At 40.5% G+C, this 15,640-nt stretch overlaps 1 protein-coding gene across 3 annotated transcripts in view; it reads left to right on the top strand.

Annotated features, from left to right (window-relative positions):
- The first annotated feature begins 508 nt into the window (after positions 1 to 508).
- SCAF11 (SR-related CTD associated factor 11) overlaps positions 509 to 15,640 on the top strand; it is a 66,632-nt gene continuing 51,500 nt past the window's right edge. For all 3 annotated transcript variants that reach the window (XM_074942166.1, XM_074942168.1, XM_074942167.1), the window contains exon 1: positions 509 to 800. The gene's annotated coding sequence lies outside the window, so the exon portion shown is untranslated. The remainder of the gene's footprint in view (positions 801 to 15,640) is intronic.

Below are 15,640 nucleotides of genomic sequence, written 5' to 3' on the forward strand. Positions count from 1 at the left end.
CCCGCCCTGCACATGCCGCACAGCCGCTTTGGGCGCCCTATGGAAACAGCTGCGGGACCCCCGGCGCCAGCGCCCCGGCAAAGGGGGAAACGCCCCGCTCCCAAAGGGGCGCCTGTTGCCACCAACCTCGTAGCGCCGGGGGCAGCAGGAAGCAGCTCACGCCCCGCACGAGGCGAGCACGAGCCTCCCGCCACTGCTACCAGCCGCGCCAGTGCGGCCCCTACGAGCCCCCGCAGCTCGGCGCCGGGCGCAGCGGCCCGCGCCCCCCAAAGAAAGTTCCAGCCCAGCCCCTCGCTCCTCGGCCTGCGCTTTCCTATCGCCGCAGCGACTGACCCCCACCCCCCAAGCTCGGAGCCGGAGGACCTTTCCCAGAGTGCCCTTGCAGGCGACGCGCGCGGGCCGGGTCGGAGGTGTCTCGTTGTCAGGTTGCGCCGCCCGCCGCCACGCTGTTCCTCTGTCGCAAAAGGCGGTTGGGCAGCGCCGCCGCGCGGCTTTCGTGGGTGCTGCGCAGTCGCCGCCGCGCACTGACATGTGGCCGGGGAGCCGCTGAGGATCGAGCGGAGCAGGCGGCAGTGGCGCAGCGCGCTCGGAGCCCGCCCCTCCCCTCGCGGAGCCTTTAGGCCGGGGACACGTTCCGGGCCTCAGCCGCGGAGAAGCGACCGCGGCGCCTCCCGGAAGTCCCGAGACGGCGGCGCAAGGAGCCGGAGCCTCCATGTTGGGGAAGCTGGCAGCGCAGCAGTAACCGAGCCCTGTGGGGACACGGGGCCTCAACGGCCGGAGCCTCCGATCCTTGGCGCCAGGTACGCCCTGGGGGCGGCAGCCCGAGGAGGGGCTGGGGGAGTCTTAGGGTCCCTCCTGGGGGAGCGCTTGGGGAGGCGGTGTCGCGTGTCCTGGGACGCTGGTTCCCGGAGCGGGGGCGCGGGCGGGAGGACTCTCGGCAGCTCCCGTGTCACAAGTGAAAGTAGTTTGAGCCGGGTCCTCCCGGTGGGGCTGCGGGGTGACTCCCCTGTCCCGTGTCGGAGGCGGCCGCGGCAGCGCGGCTCCGCGGGGCCTTCACCTCAACTCGGAGCCCCCCGGAGAGTTGCGGTCTCTCTACTTCCCCCTCCCCGGGGCAGCGGGCGGGGTTTGGTGCCCAGCCCGCTGCGCCCCAGCCCGCGCGAAAAGACTGACACGAGCCGGTCGGATCTAGGGTTTAAGACCAAACGTGACAGGCCGTTGCCCTGCAGGCGCTGGGCTCGGGCGCGCTCCGCTGCTTGGGCCCTTACCCGGCTGGCTGCGCATCTGCGCATTTCCCCGGGGCAAGAGGAAAAACAAAGGGGACCAGTGGCTGGAGTAACTGAGCTCCCCAGTCCCCGGGCCAGCCCCGGCCTCTGAGCCTCCGCCCGAGCACTGCTCCTCCTCGTCCCCGCTCCGCCAGCATCCGGGGAAAGCTTTTGTTACACAAAAACAAACCACCAAAACAAATCCCGACTGTATGTAATCGGTAGGCACGGACCAAGCTTTGTTAAAATCGCATGTGTACAGCAGTCCCGTGCACTGAGCTAAATGTTGCTCTCGTTCCGGTCGGTCAAAATCTTATCTAGACCGCTTTTGTAATAAAATGTTTGGATACAAGCTTTCTGTATTGGCATCACCGTATCCGCACGTTGCATTCAGGCACCAAGAATTAGATTAACACCTGAAAGTTGTTGTAAAGTTAAAGGGAGGGATTTGGGATTTAGCCCAGGTATGATTGTCTTTATGCCAGAGTAAATCAGGAGTAATTTGTTGTTGGAGTTAGACTGGGGTGAAACTGGTAGTGAGAAGAAAATTTGACCCTTTAATCAGTGAGACTTCTTGATTTTTGGAGGGAATGTAGTGGTGGTCAACCAGGTTCCAATTTTGTTTGTTTTGTTTTGTTTTGCTTGATATCCATTAAAAGGATGTTGTTGGACAGATGAGGCCCCAGGTTTAAATGTACATATATATTTCACATTCCCTAATATTAATAAAAGTAACAGTAGTACTTTATGCTTATTTAAAATTGAGTAATTTTCATAGATTTTAAAATCTGCAGTGTTTGTACTACAAATGCTATGAAACTAAATATCCAAGAAGAGCAAAATACAGAAAGTAAATAGGCAAAAGTAAGGTAACTCTTTTGTGTAAGTAATCTTATGTGGTATTAGTATAATTGGTAAGGAAGCTTTTTTTAAAATATAAATAGACATTACCCAGAAAAAAGAACAGGAGTACTTGTGGCACCTTAGAGACTATCAAATGTATTTGAGCATAAGCTTTTATGGGCTACAGCCCACTTCATCGGATGCATAGAATGGAACATATAGTAAGATTTTATTTTCTTTATATGTGGATATATGTATACACACAACATAAAGTGGAGTAAGAGGCTAATTAATTAAGATGAGCTATTATCAGAAAGTTCATTTGTGAATTTATTTTCTGTACTGCTTATTGGAATACAGTTTTTGTGCTTTATATAGATTTTTATTAATATTTATATTACAATAGTGCCCAAAGGCTGGGTACTGTTGTACAGATATAATAAATGACAGCTCCTGCCCCCAAAGAGTTTACTGTCTAAGAACTATCTGGGATGGAGGGTGCAGTGCAATTTGACATTTTTTAAAATAAAGCTTCATGCCAAATATAAGATTCTTAATTGCAGCAATAAAACTTAAATATAAAGTTAAAATGTAAAGATTCATCTGAATCTTTAAAGTGGAATGTAGCACAGTGCAAAATTTGATATCAGGTAGAGCAGTCCAATAGTTGCATTACAGTTAAGGTTGAAAAACACTTATATTATGCTATTTTTTAGGTTCTTAGAACTTTCTGAAAAGATTAGCCTTTGGGCTTTTATCATTTTGGGATTTTACCATTTAAAAAAACAAATTTCAGAAACTTTTTTTTTCTTTTTTCATTTTAGAAGTTCAGCCTTGTATGTGTATACTCAGTGAGGAATGAATTCTCGAGAGAAGAGAGTTGTCAGAGTGGTAGCCCTGTTAGTCTGTATCAGCAAAAACAGTGAGGGGTGCCACAAGGACGACTCCTTGTTTTTGCGAGAGAAGAGAAGTAGTGTAACTCTCATACATGGTATGGCTCTTTTCTTACTACTAATGTGAGCCCTGATCCTGTATATACATCCTCACAGATTCAGCTGCAGCGCTTGGGAGCTTTGTTTTGCTAGCTTATACATATACTTGGTTTTCTGCACGCTGAAATAACCAGTTACATAGATTTATTTGCATATGCAATTATGTACATAATCAGTTATTGTTCAGGTAATGCATATGCAACATGAAATGAAACTATATTGTGTATAAGTGAGTTAAATGGTTCCTGTAAGGGACTAGAACTTTTTATATTTCCTAACTTTTTTGTGTAAACTCTTAAATATAACATTGCATTATTGTATTTTTTTTACGTTCTAATTATCTGATTGGACTACAGAATTGTGTCCGTGATATTCTACACAGTTTCACTTTAAAGATAGACTAAAAATCATATAAAGTCAACAGAACTTTATTTACCAGTTATTTCAGCAGTTTTATATCTTTTTAGGACTTTTATACAGATGAGTTGATATTCAGTAAGTCTAAAAAGAGCCCAGAGGACTGACTAACTCAATTATTTTTTGCACAACCACAGCGTCATTCATATGATTAACAACATGTTGGGCTTTTAACACAACTTTTTCTTAAGGGGATTTAGCTTTTAAGGGAAAGACACCTAATTTAGGGCTAGCATATACTACCGCGCTACATCAGCGCAGCTGCACCGATGCAACTGCACCATTCTAGCATGTCTGGTGAAGACGTGCTATGCTGATGGGAGAAACAAGAGGGGAAGCTATGTAAGCGGGAGAGCATCTCCCACCAACATAGCATGGTGTAGATACTGCTTTACGTCACTTGGGGGTGGCTTTTTCACACTCTGAGCGATGTAACTTGCATCGATTTAAAGGTAGTGTAGACAGATCCTTATCCAAGTGGTACTGTCTGATGCCTAGTCTACATCTAAAACTTAGATCATCTTAACTGCATAGCTCCTAGTTGCGAAAAATTTTACACCCTGTCAGACGTAGTTAGGTTAACCTATTCTCCCCCCCCACCCCCCCAGTGCCTTTGTAGAGGTAGCTAGGTTGACTGAAGAGGTGGATTACCTACATCAACGGGAAAATCCTCCCATTGATGTTCTACTAGCAGTGCTATTGCTGCAGGGTTGTGGCTATGCTGCTATATTGCAGATATGCCCTAAAAGAGTTCAAGCTTACTGTAAGGACAAAGAGTGGAGTAAATCCTTACCTCCCCTGCCCTGACCTTCGTATCAAAGCATAACCTTGGCAACAGTAATTAAAATATCAGGATCTTGAGATGAAATGACAAATTAATATCACTAACTAAAATGTACTGGAATTTTATTTTGTAGGGATATGAAGTATTCTAACTCATCTTGTACTAATTATTCTGAAGTTATATTTGAAAGCCTAAAAATAGAACACTTATTTTGTGCTCTCTTTGGTTACTTTATGAAGTATTAAGAAGCCTTGAAAAATATTTTTCAAATTCTTTTTCCACTTATCTTTTACCTTAGCAATACCATGAAACGCAAATTTTGTCCTTCTTTCTTTTTTTTTTTTTTTTTTTTTTAAACTAATGGTCTCCTTGGAAGAGACCCTGGAAGTGGATTGGGAGCTTCCACAGTCTTTTACTTTAACAAAGATATCTTTCTTCTCAATTGTTTGTTTTTGTTAATACACATCACAAATTTTTTTTAAAGAGCCTGAATAAAAGTTCTTCCCTTTTCAGCAGATCAGGTTTCACTCATATGGTACTTGTAATGGTATCTTAAAAGTTATCCAGTTTTACGTAGTCTTCCAGGAAAAAAATAGGATGACAAGATCTGAATTTCCTGCGTGTATATGTGTTAAAACAGAAAATCCCCCAAAATCCCTACTCCCAAGTGGTCTTAAAAGTAAGAAAGAAAACCCTTTAGACATTATAAAGAAGTAAACATAGTCATCCATTTTTCTTCTTATATGAGGTATCTTTAAGGCTGAGAGCCAGTTCATTCTAAACGTCTTCAGAAACTTTTCAGGCGTTCTCAGGACTGTCATTTTATTTACTACTTGAACACTTTCAGGCACAATATGTTAGGATTGTATCCCATTAGTCTAAAACTATAAACATTGAAACTTGTTAGATGAATGTTAACCTAATATTTATATGGTGTCTTCACAATCTGTGTTTATAGGGCAGTGGTTATCATGGTACCATGTGTACCAGAAGCATGACTTCATATTTGTTGTGATTTTTAGATCAATAAATTTTGAGCATAGACCTCTATTTGTTTGTTTTAAGAAGGCTGTAAGTAATTTCTGCTCAGGATATGTCTGGTTACAGTCCACCATATTTAGTTGTTACACAGATGCCTGGATGTATGTGAAAAATTATACATTATGAAGAATTCACCTTCAATATTCTGTGGGAAATTTTGAGAAGTCTGAAATTTTTTTAAAGAAATCATTCTAAATGTATGAACGTTTTTAAAGATAATTAATCCCAACAATTAATTTGATGTGTAATTTTAAATAAAATAAGCTCTATTTCACTCAGTCTTGGGGTTTGTTTGTTTTTTTAAATCCTCTCTTAATAGGGGTTCCCTCTGAGGGCAGGGGGGAATGCAGTACCTTTGCAGAAAGTGTTATATGTACTTGGGCCGTGTCCACTAGTTTTCTTATTAGTGTGGTTCTCAACCTATTTACCATTGTGGCCGCATATGGAGCTCTCTATGTGTTATGTGTAGGGCTCCATGCCTATCACGGATTCAGGGCGGCCCTGGTCAGTGGTCAGGCTGCAGCTGGAGCAGCCTCGGGTGGTGGCTGCGGGCCCTCTCTCCTTCCCCGGTTGACCCCAGCAGCACACTCTCTCCCTCCCTTGCGCCCCCCCCAAGATTTAGTCAAGGGTATTTTTAGTAAAAGTCATGGACAGGTCACTGGCCATGAATTTTTGTTTATTGCCCGTGACCTGTCCATGACTTTTACTAAAAATACTCATGACTAAATCGTAGCCTTAGTTAAGTGGGTCACAGCCACACAATATATATACTACCTGTATGGTCCTGAGGATGTCACATAGGCCACATCTGTGTGTTGATTGGGCCATAAGTAGGCCGCAGGTTGAGAACCAGTGGCGTAAATGAACTCTGAAATAGTCATTAAGTGGATAACTCATTAAGATGGAAGAGTCAGTTTAAAACTCTGAGTACTGTACTAATGTTTCTGATTTGGGGTGTGTCTACGCTATGCGGACTGTACTGGCCTAGCTAGGCTCCTGTAGCTATGCTGGCATAACCCCATAATGTAGACTCAGACCATGTTGATGGAAGGGTTTTTTTTATTGGTGTAGGAATACCACGTACCCAAGCAACAGTAGCTAGGTCAGTGAGTGCATTCTTCCATCAACTTAGATGCGTCCACACTGGGTGTTAGATCAGCATAGCTACAGGGCTGTTTTTTTCACACCCCTGGTCCATGTAGGCATGTTGACATAACCTTTAAGTGTACACAAGGCTTTTTTTTCAGACTTGGGAAGACAGCACTGAATTAGTTCACATGTGGAGACTTATTTCACAACCATAAAGACAAAACAAAAAAGTTTGTAATTAACAATGCATATAGTTTTTTACAGAACCCTGCAGACACCATTAAACATAGAAGAGATCATGGGAGAGACCTTAAAAGAATTTCCACTATCTGTATTTTCAGTGGCCTATAGTAAATTCAGTGATTGATTACTTTTCATTACCAGCAAATGGAGCTATGGAAACTGTTGTACTGTTTATCAAGGCTTATTGATGTTTCTTCTGATTATTTATGGCAGTTTTGCCTGATTTCTTTTGTTTGTGGAACGTTGTTTTTGGAATTTCTTCACTAGTACTGTTCATTTAGTTGGGCTGTGGTTTGGGAAGTGTATAGGATAAATTTCGTTCATGTTACTTGGGAAATTGGTTCATTTTCAGTATTAGGCATATTGGAAGCACTGGTTAGTTGATGCACCCGTTATTTAAGTGCAGACTGATTTTCATGGTGGGAACTGGTATATTTTACATGATAAAATACACATACTTACAGTCACTAAGTGAGCTTATAATAAAAACATTGCTTAAGGTTAGCAGTCAGAAGTAATCTCCCTTAAAATCCCCCTAGATGGAGCTACTATAAGGTGGGTACATAACTGGTTGGAAAACTGTTCCCAGAGAGTAGTTATCAGTGGTTCACAGTAATTCTGGAAGGGCATAACGAGTGGGATTCCCAAGGATCAGTTCTGGGTCCGGTTCTGTTCTATGTCTTCATCCATTATTTAAATAATGGCATAGAGCAGCAGTTCTTAACCAAAAAGAAAAAGAGGACTTGTGGCACCTTAGAGACTAACTAGTTTATTTGAGCATAAGCTTTCGTGAGCTACAGCTCACTTCATCGGATGCATGTAGCTGTAGCTCATGAAAGCTTATGCTCAAATAAACTGGTTAGTCTCTAAGGTGCCACAAGTACTCCTTTTCTTTTTGCGAATACAGGCTAACACGGCTGTTACTCTGAAACCAGTTCTTAACCAGTGGTCCAAGGCCCCCTGGGGCACCACAAGCAGGTTTCAGGGGGTCCGCCAAGCAGGGCCAGCATTAGACTCACTGGGGTCCAGGGCAGAAAGCGGAAGCCCCGCCACCCCAAACCCCGCCATCTGGAGCTGAAGCCTGAGCAGCTTAGCTTCACTAGGCCCCCTGTGGCATGGGGCCCCAGGCAATTTCCCTGCTTGCTACCTAATGCTACCTACTAATGTTGGCCCTGGCTTTTATATGCAGAAAAATAGTTGTAGCCTGGGTGGGCTGTGGAATTTTAATAGCATGTTGGGGTGGGGGGTCAGAAGGAAAAAGGTTGAAAAGCCCTGGCATAGAGAATACACTTACAAAGTTTATGGACGATACCAAGCTGGGAGGGGTTGCAAGTGCTTGGAGACTAGGATTATAATTCAAAATGATGTGGACAAACTGGAGAAATGGTCTGAGGTAAATAGGATGAAATTCAATACGGACAAATGCAAAGTACTCCACTTAGGAAGGAACAGTCAATTGCACACATACAAAATGGGGAATGACTGGGGGGGGTCATAGTGGACTACAAGCTAAATATGAGTCAACAGTGTAACACTGTTATAAAAAAAGCGAACATCATTCTGGGATGTGTTAACAGGAGTGTTGTAAGCAAGACGCAAGTAATTCTTCTGCTCTACTCCATGCTGATTAAGCCTCAATTGGAGTATTGTGTCCAGTTCTGGGTGCCACATTTCAGGAAAGACATGGACAAATTGGAGAAAGTCCAGAGAAGAGCAACAAAAATTATTAAAGGTCTAGAAAACATTACCTGTGAGGGAAGATTGAAAAAAATTGGGTTTGGTTAGTCTGGAAAAGAGAAGACAGAGAGGACATAACAGTTTTCAAGTACATAAAAAGTTGTTACAAGGAAGACAGAGAAAAAATTGTTCTTCTTAACCTCTGAGGATAGGACGAGAAGCAGTGAGCTTAAATTCAGCAAGGGAGGTTTAGGTTGGACATTAGGAAAAACTTCCTAGCTGTCAGGGTATCAAGCACTGGAATAAATTGCTGAGGGAGGTTGTGGAATCTCCATCATTGGAGATTTTTAAGAGCAGGTTAGACAAACACCTGTCAGGGATGGTCTGGATAATACTTAGTCCTGCCATGAGTGCAGGGGACTGGACTAGATGACCTCTCGAGGTCCCTTCCAGTTCTATGATTCTAAACCTCTCAGTGAATAACCCCTCAAAAAATACTTTGATAAACAAATAGCATTACTACTTTTTCCAGAAGGTCAGAAGACTTGCTTTTTACCTGGCCAGTTGTTGGAATCTTTTCATTTGTACAGTTTGAGGGTTTTGGTTGTTTTGGTCTTCCACATAGGACTTTTCCCCTAGTCTGGTTGCACGCATGCATACTTTAAAAGAGTTGAAAGTGAAAATTTGGCCCACAGCTTGGAACATGTACCCACCAGTGCATATGTCTACGTGGTATCCCAATTCATGCTTATTTAGCCCCCTCAGCAAGGAGGTGAAGGCAGTGTATTTTGTTTTTGTAACACTGCAACCCATGTCTCCTATTTTAAAAATCTCCTATGATCCCTCATACTCAGGGATCATAGGACGCAGGGCAGAAGAACATTTTCTCAGTACTATCCACTGGAATATCTAAGAAGTAGAATTGCCCTCAAGTGGCTGCATTCCTCCTTACACTAGGGTGTACAGGCAATTAAGTGTTACCTTATCAACTGTATTAATAAACACTGATAGATGGAATATTGACACGGGCAACTAATATTCATTTGTTACCTGGAGAACATGAACGCTTATATTTCAGTCTCTGTGGAGTTATTTCTCCAATGCTACTACTATTTTTTTTTTTAACTATAAACACGCCTTTTAAATGTGATCCTCCCTCAAACATAATATCTAGGATTGAACCTACTGGCTCAGGAAATAAGAGGCATCAGTATTGAGTTGTCTCATCAATGTTATCCTAGAAAGGAAGACTTCAAATATATTGACATTGGTCTGATAGTCATTAGTCTCCACTGTATTTTTTATTTATGATGGACCAAGTACTCCCCAGAGCCACCTTCAGCCTGGAAGGACATGGATCCAAAGTACATGTTGTGGAATAGAGTTCTCCTAGTCTCTCCAGAGACTTAGATAGCAATGCAGACAAAAACTGAAGCCTTGAAGTCTTGGTATTTGTCTCTCTACACATTGCTCTGCCACCACAGAAGCAGAGAGCTTTACATGAAATGGAGCAGTTTTAATCTACAAAATGCATTTATTTCCTGTGGGACAGTCTTGAGTCAGCTGCTGAAAAGAGACAGCCCGTGTTAATCAGTCCGGCCTGCACGCGGGACAAATCCACTATCTGCCTTTTTCCCAGCCACTGCATAAAAATTTGAAAACTTTTCAAAGCAATTTATCAGCTTTGGCACAGAACTTCTGCCACTGGTCTGTTTCTTTTGCGTGCTTCATTTGTCACTTGTAATCCACAACCGGTGGTGACCCATACAGATACATAGTGAAAGAAACATCTAGGAAAAGATCCTGTAAAGTCCCTATAAAACCAACCATAAGAATGGTCTGTTGGAGGACTGATATTCTCTTTCAGGGCAGGGTGGATTGATTTAAATCACCAAGTGGAAAGCCTCGATTTTAAATCAGTGTTTCCATTTGTACTTCATTTATTTTCTACAGAAAGATGCGTTCTCATATAACCATTAAAATGCTGATTTACAGATAAATAGAGCTTTTACTCTAGATTTGGTACATCTTTTTGCTGTGTAGAAGGGCACACTATAAGTATTCATTTATTTAAGCAATTATATGGCTTAATATTTTCAGATTTTTATTGTACATTATTAGTACATTGGAAAATTGGTGAATGATATTGCTCATTTACTAGATAATTAACTTTTTGCTCATGATCTATGGCAAACTACATTAGGATGGTAGCTGGAATTTAATTAAACACACAAACCAGCATATAACATTTATTTTTATTAAACAAAATAACCGTAGATGTTTTGGATACATAATCTTCTCTTATCAAAACAGGCTTCACATTTACAACTTAATGATTTATTAAATAGAGGGTTTAACTGTAATCAGTTTAAATAAATTGATTATTGCAGGTCAGCCTGGGAAAATTTTCAAATATGCCTATGTGAAAGTGACTGGAACTTGAGTTCCTATGTGCCTAAGTTTCTTGAAAATGAAACAGTCTTCTAAGCCCTTTACACTTTTAAAACTAGAGTATCTTGTCTCTCCTCCCTCCCTCCCCCCTCTTGTTTTTATTCATACACTGGAAGAGAGGCAAGTTTTCCTGCTTTTTCAACTCCCAATAGATTTCTTAACTTTGATAGAATATTTTCTTCATTTGGACTAGTTCATTCTGTGCCTGCAGAAGAGGCTACTATTGTGAAATACTGATTTAAAGTTTCAAAATTTCTGGTTCCAGATGCTTAGCTAGTTACTTCCACCAGTTCAGTGGTGTGACTTTCCAAATATAGTAAGCAAACATGTCTTGCTCGAATGGTTCACCTCCAGCTCTGAAGTCTATTGTGGTTGGCATGATTGGTGTATGAATATTAGATGCTCCTGTCATAGCAGCATCATCTTCAGCAGTTAGGCAACTACCTTGGAACTTTGAGTTGAGAATATTTTCAAGAAAATGAGGTGGAGTACTGCCTGCAGTTTAACTTTGTTGTTGGATATTTCTTTCGTCAGTGTCTCTAGAAGTTCTTTCCAAATTTCAACAGCATCAGCAGTACAGCAGCAATCTTTCTGCAATTTGTTCAAGGCTATGGAAAGAGATTTCGGTATATTCAGCATGTCTTCTACATTTCTCTTTAGTTTGTTGTTGACTACTTTGGCTGTGATAGTTCCAGGTATTTTGTCACATTTTTCTTCACAAATAGTCATCAGAATAGCCCAGTTATTTAATAAATAGGTCAAAACAATCAACCATTGAATTCCTTCATACATCTTGGGGAAGAATTAGTTTGGATCCTCCTGCTCTCCTCAGTGAAGCTGAAACACAGTAGCTGTTAACAGAAGCATTTTGCGTACCAGCAAAACATGCGCAAACACCTTCCCTGGAACGGACAGCAAGGTGATCAGCGTGTAGCTCTTACATTCACTGCTCTGTCCCTTGCCCTTATAAAGTGAGATCACAGTACCGTCCTTCCAGGTGGTTGGCAAGGTTCCATTTATTTTCTTTTATTCCTGGAGTTGTACGTAAGTTTTTGGCTAAAATATGCATCAAATGAGCACTACACCCATATGTTAGGAGTTTCAGGTTCCCTTCGTTATTTTATTCAAGATTTTTTTTTTTCCCTCCTGTCTGCTACATTTGCAGTATTGTCTGTGAGGAAGTTGCACACTTGACAGCTGAATTTTTGTTCACAGTTTGTTATAACATTTACTGCTACTTTTAAGTATTCTGCTGTATGGGCATCTGATGTATTGTGTTTATGTGAGCTAGACAACCCTAGCTTCTGTTGTCACATACGCATGTATTACTGGATCACTGTATACATTGCTCCAACCATCAAGATTCAGCTTAATGAATTTCCCATCAATATTTTTGCACATTTTTCAATTTCCTTCTCATACACTGTATCCAGCAATCTCTGCTCTGCCCAGTGAAGTATAGCTTGGTCCTAATGATTACACTGTGTAAATTAAATGTTTGCTCTGAACAAGATAAAAGGGAGAATTGGTTGCATAAATGAACTGAGCAATCTTCTCATCTGTGGAGTCTTGCTGGAGTTTGTTGATTTTTGAACTCCTCCATGGTTTTACTGGATGATAAAGGTTGTCTTTACCTTTATTTTAAAAACAAACTGCCTGCCTGTATGTTTAGTTGCTGCACTGCTGGTGGTACTGGCAGATGATTCTGAAGTTGTAAACATTGCAGATGATGGATGTTCATAACCCCGTATGTCTAAGATGGACCCAAAACATAATGGTGTTTAGGAAAAAAAAAAGTCGCTCTTGTTCGCTGGGTATTACTGAATTTATTGCTTTAAAGAAAATGAGATTGTATATGAAAGATTCCTCCTCCTGCAAGTTTGTACCACTTTTTAAATGATGTAATTTATTTTAAATCCAGTTTTATAGGGAAAACAGTTTAATAAATCATAAGGATTATCTACATCTATTTAAATCCTTATGGCTAACAACATAACAATCAAACAGCTTGAAAAAAAAGTTAAATGTTAAAATTCCATAAATGCCTAAAACTTTGCTTTTAAACAGGAAACTTTCTTCTAGGATGCTTGATTATATTGAGCAAAAAATATAAAAATTTCTGAAGTCTAGCAGTAAAAATGTAATTGATAAATATCAAGAACATAAGAACAGTCTCAGGGTTTAAGCCAGTCTCCGATGAAGTGAGCTGTAGCTCACGAAAGCTCATGCTCAAATAAACTGGTTAGTCTCTAAGGTGCCACAAGTACTCCTGTTCTTTTTTCTCTAACTATGTGAGCTATATTATCCCATATCTGCCTACTGCAGAGTTCTTACATGTTCTTCTGAAGCATGTGGTTCTGGCCACTGTTGGATACAGGATACTGGCTTGGATGGACTTTTGGGTATGATCCAGTCTGGCAATTCCTTTATTCCTAAATTCTTCAGGTGTTGGCATCGTCCTTGTCTATGGTTTGTTTTGCACATGCTATAGTTAGTGGGGGGGGGAGGGATGGTTTGTGTTTTGTTTTGTTTGTGTTGTTTGAGACAGGCCGCAAACTACTTAAGAATGGGAATCCTACACAGATTATCTCTTTAGGAAAGGGGTCTTTTACCTCTTAATTTATCTGAAAATAATCTCTTGCAAGATTCTCACTAGTCTGCCCTACCTCTGCTGTTTGGAAGGAAATCTCATGGAATATTGCTTTTATCGCTGTAGCTTGCTGGTGGTTGTCCTAGTCTGAACACATCTTTACAGAAGTATGCTTATTTGTAGGTGAATAGTTACAAATTTGCCTATTCTAGAGACTCTAGCGAAACTATATAATTTTATCTTGAAAAGTGATTGAGTGGCTAAATGGGTTCCATGTTTGTGTCAATGATTTCCATATCACATTTTGTCAGCCTACCAGTAAAAAGATAGCTTTCCCATTTGACAACTTTGAAACCTAAGCATGGAATCTGAAAATCTTTTAGCTTTTGCTGATATCAGTAATAATAACTCAGGCCAAATTCACCATTAGTTACATATGAGTAATTCAGTGTGTTCCACTTGGTAGCACAGGTGCAAAAGCAGAACTCAGCCCTACATTTTGAATGTGGTGGGTTCTATTTGAATCAGGAACCAGAAAAACCTAGATTGCTTTTAGTGTGTTTTACTCTGTCCGGTTTAATAGGAGTAAAAAAGTGTGGTGTGTAATTTTAGTTACGCAACCAGATATGACTGTAAGCACACATTAGGAGCAGAACTGTCAAGGAAGATGGTTCTATTTTTATAGTCCTTTTTTGTAGCAGAGGCACAAAAGATTTATAAAAACAAAACTGAACTAGTGGAAAAATATGGTGTCAACACTCTATAAAGATGTTTTACTTAAACCAGTGCAAAACCCCTTCATACTTTGGTTTAAGAGTGGCTTATTTCAATTTCACTTAAAACTCTTCCTAATCAATTTACGCTAAACCAAATTTATCCTGTTTTAAACTGATACTGGATTGTTCACAAACCCTTTTGCACCTGTTTAAGTAAATCGGTTTAAAACCACACCTTAAGTTAAACTGATGCAATTCTGTATGTTGGAAAGTCCTTAGAGCAAGCTGAAGCATCTGGGGGAGAAGTTCTCTTCAGTCATGATCTCCCACTTCATATCAATGAACTACATGGTTAAAGATTTCATTAGTTTATTGTTGGTCACACCTGGTTATACTCATCAAAAACAGGTACAGTCTTTTGGGTTTAGATGCATGAGTCTTGATTGCATGCAAGGCACCTCCAGTTTTGTTTTGTTTTGTTCTGTTTATTTTATCTGATTTATTTCTACACCACTGCAACTTTATGGTAAAGATTTTAATTTTAATAGTTTAGGGTATTCAAATGTGTAACTCTTTCAACAACTCAAACTCTGATCCCTTCTGCCTATTCAGTAATGTGTATTGTGCTGTGTAGTGTTTAATGCCTTAATAGATTTGTAATGTAACTAACTTAGGGATATTCTAATTTGTCCTTACTCACTTATCTAAACCATAACACATTTACATAGTTTTACCGTTTAGCTATTTCAAAAATAAAAATAAATGGTCACGCTAGTGAATATTTTCAGATGCATAAGATCAAGCTTAGAAATAACCACAATTGCATTTTATTTCTTAGGGAATATATGTGGCTTGGTGTGGATCTGTTTAGATGTATGTATCTTTGGGGCTTTATGCCTCATGATAAAAGTGAAACATCTGGAACTGTACCTGGGTCCTTATTTTCAAATAGAATTTATTGACACATGTCAAAGAAATTTGTCTTGCATTGACAGAGACTACAATTCTCTTTTTGAAATCTAGCCTAAATCCCTAAATTTGAAATGTATAAACAGCTGTTTTAAAACTAAAGTAGGTCATATTTAATTGGTGGAAAACGTTTATGCTCAGTTATCTGAAAAATTGCTAACTTCATCAAACTATGGCCACAATTCATCGCTAGACTGAGATTAAACAAGAAATTACATGCCAAAAGTTAACTTCTATAAAAAGTTTTTATAAGCACCTGAAAAAGCATCTTTTCAATTATAATGTTGCTACTATTCTTAAACTAGTTATTTTGTATGTTTATCTTGTAAAGGAAATATAAACTAGAATGGATTTCTCTTGGTTTTGGAACACTTACATGGTGTCATCTTTGCTGCTACTCTTTGCAAACACTCATTTCCTTTTTGAATATTCCATGTCAACACCTGGATGACTGTAGCTGCTTAAACATTGTGCAGTGTCATGCACAAGGCAATCAACAAAATTTGATATAATTAAAACTCAAATAGAAAATTTCTCAAACCTTACTGGACATTCACAATTTGCAT

Source organism: Natator depressus, chromosome 1 (assembly GCF_965152275.1).
Source record: "Natator depressus isolate rNatDep1 chromosome 1, rNatDep2.hap1, whole genome shotgun sequence".
Classification (NCBI taxonomy): Eukaryota; Metazoa; Chordata; order Testudines; family Cheloniidae; genus Natator; species Natator depressus.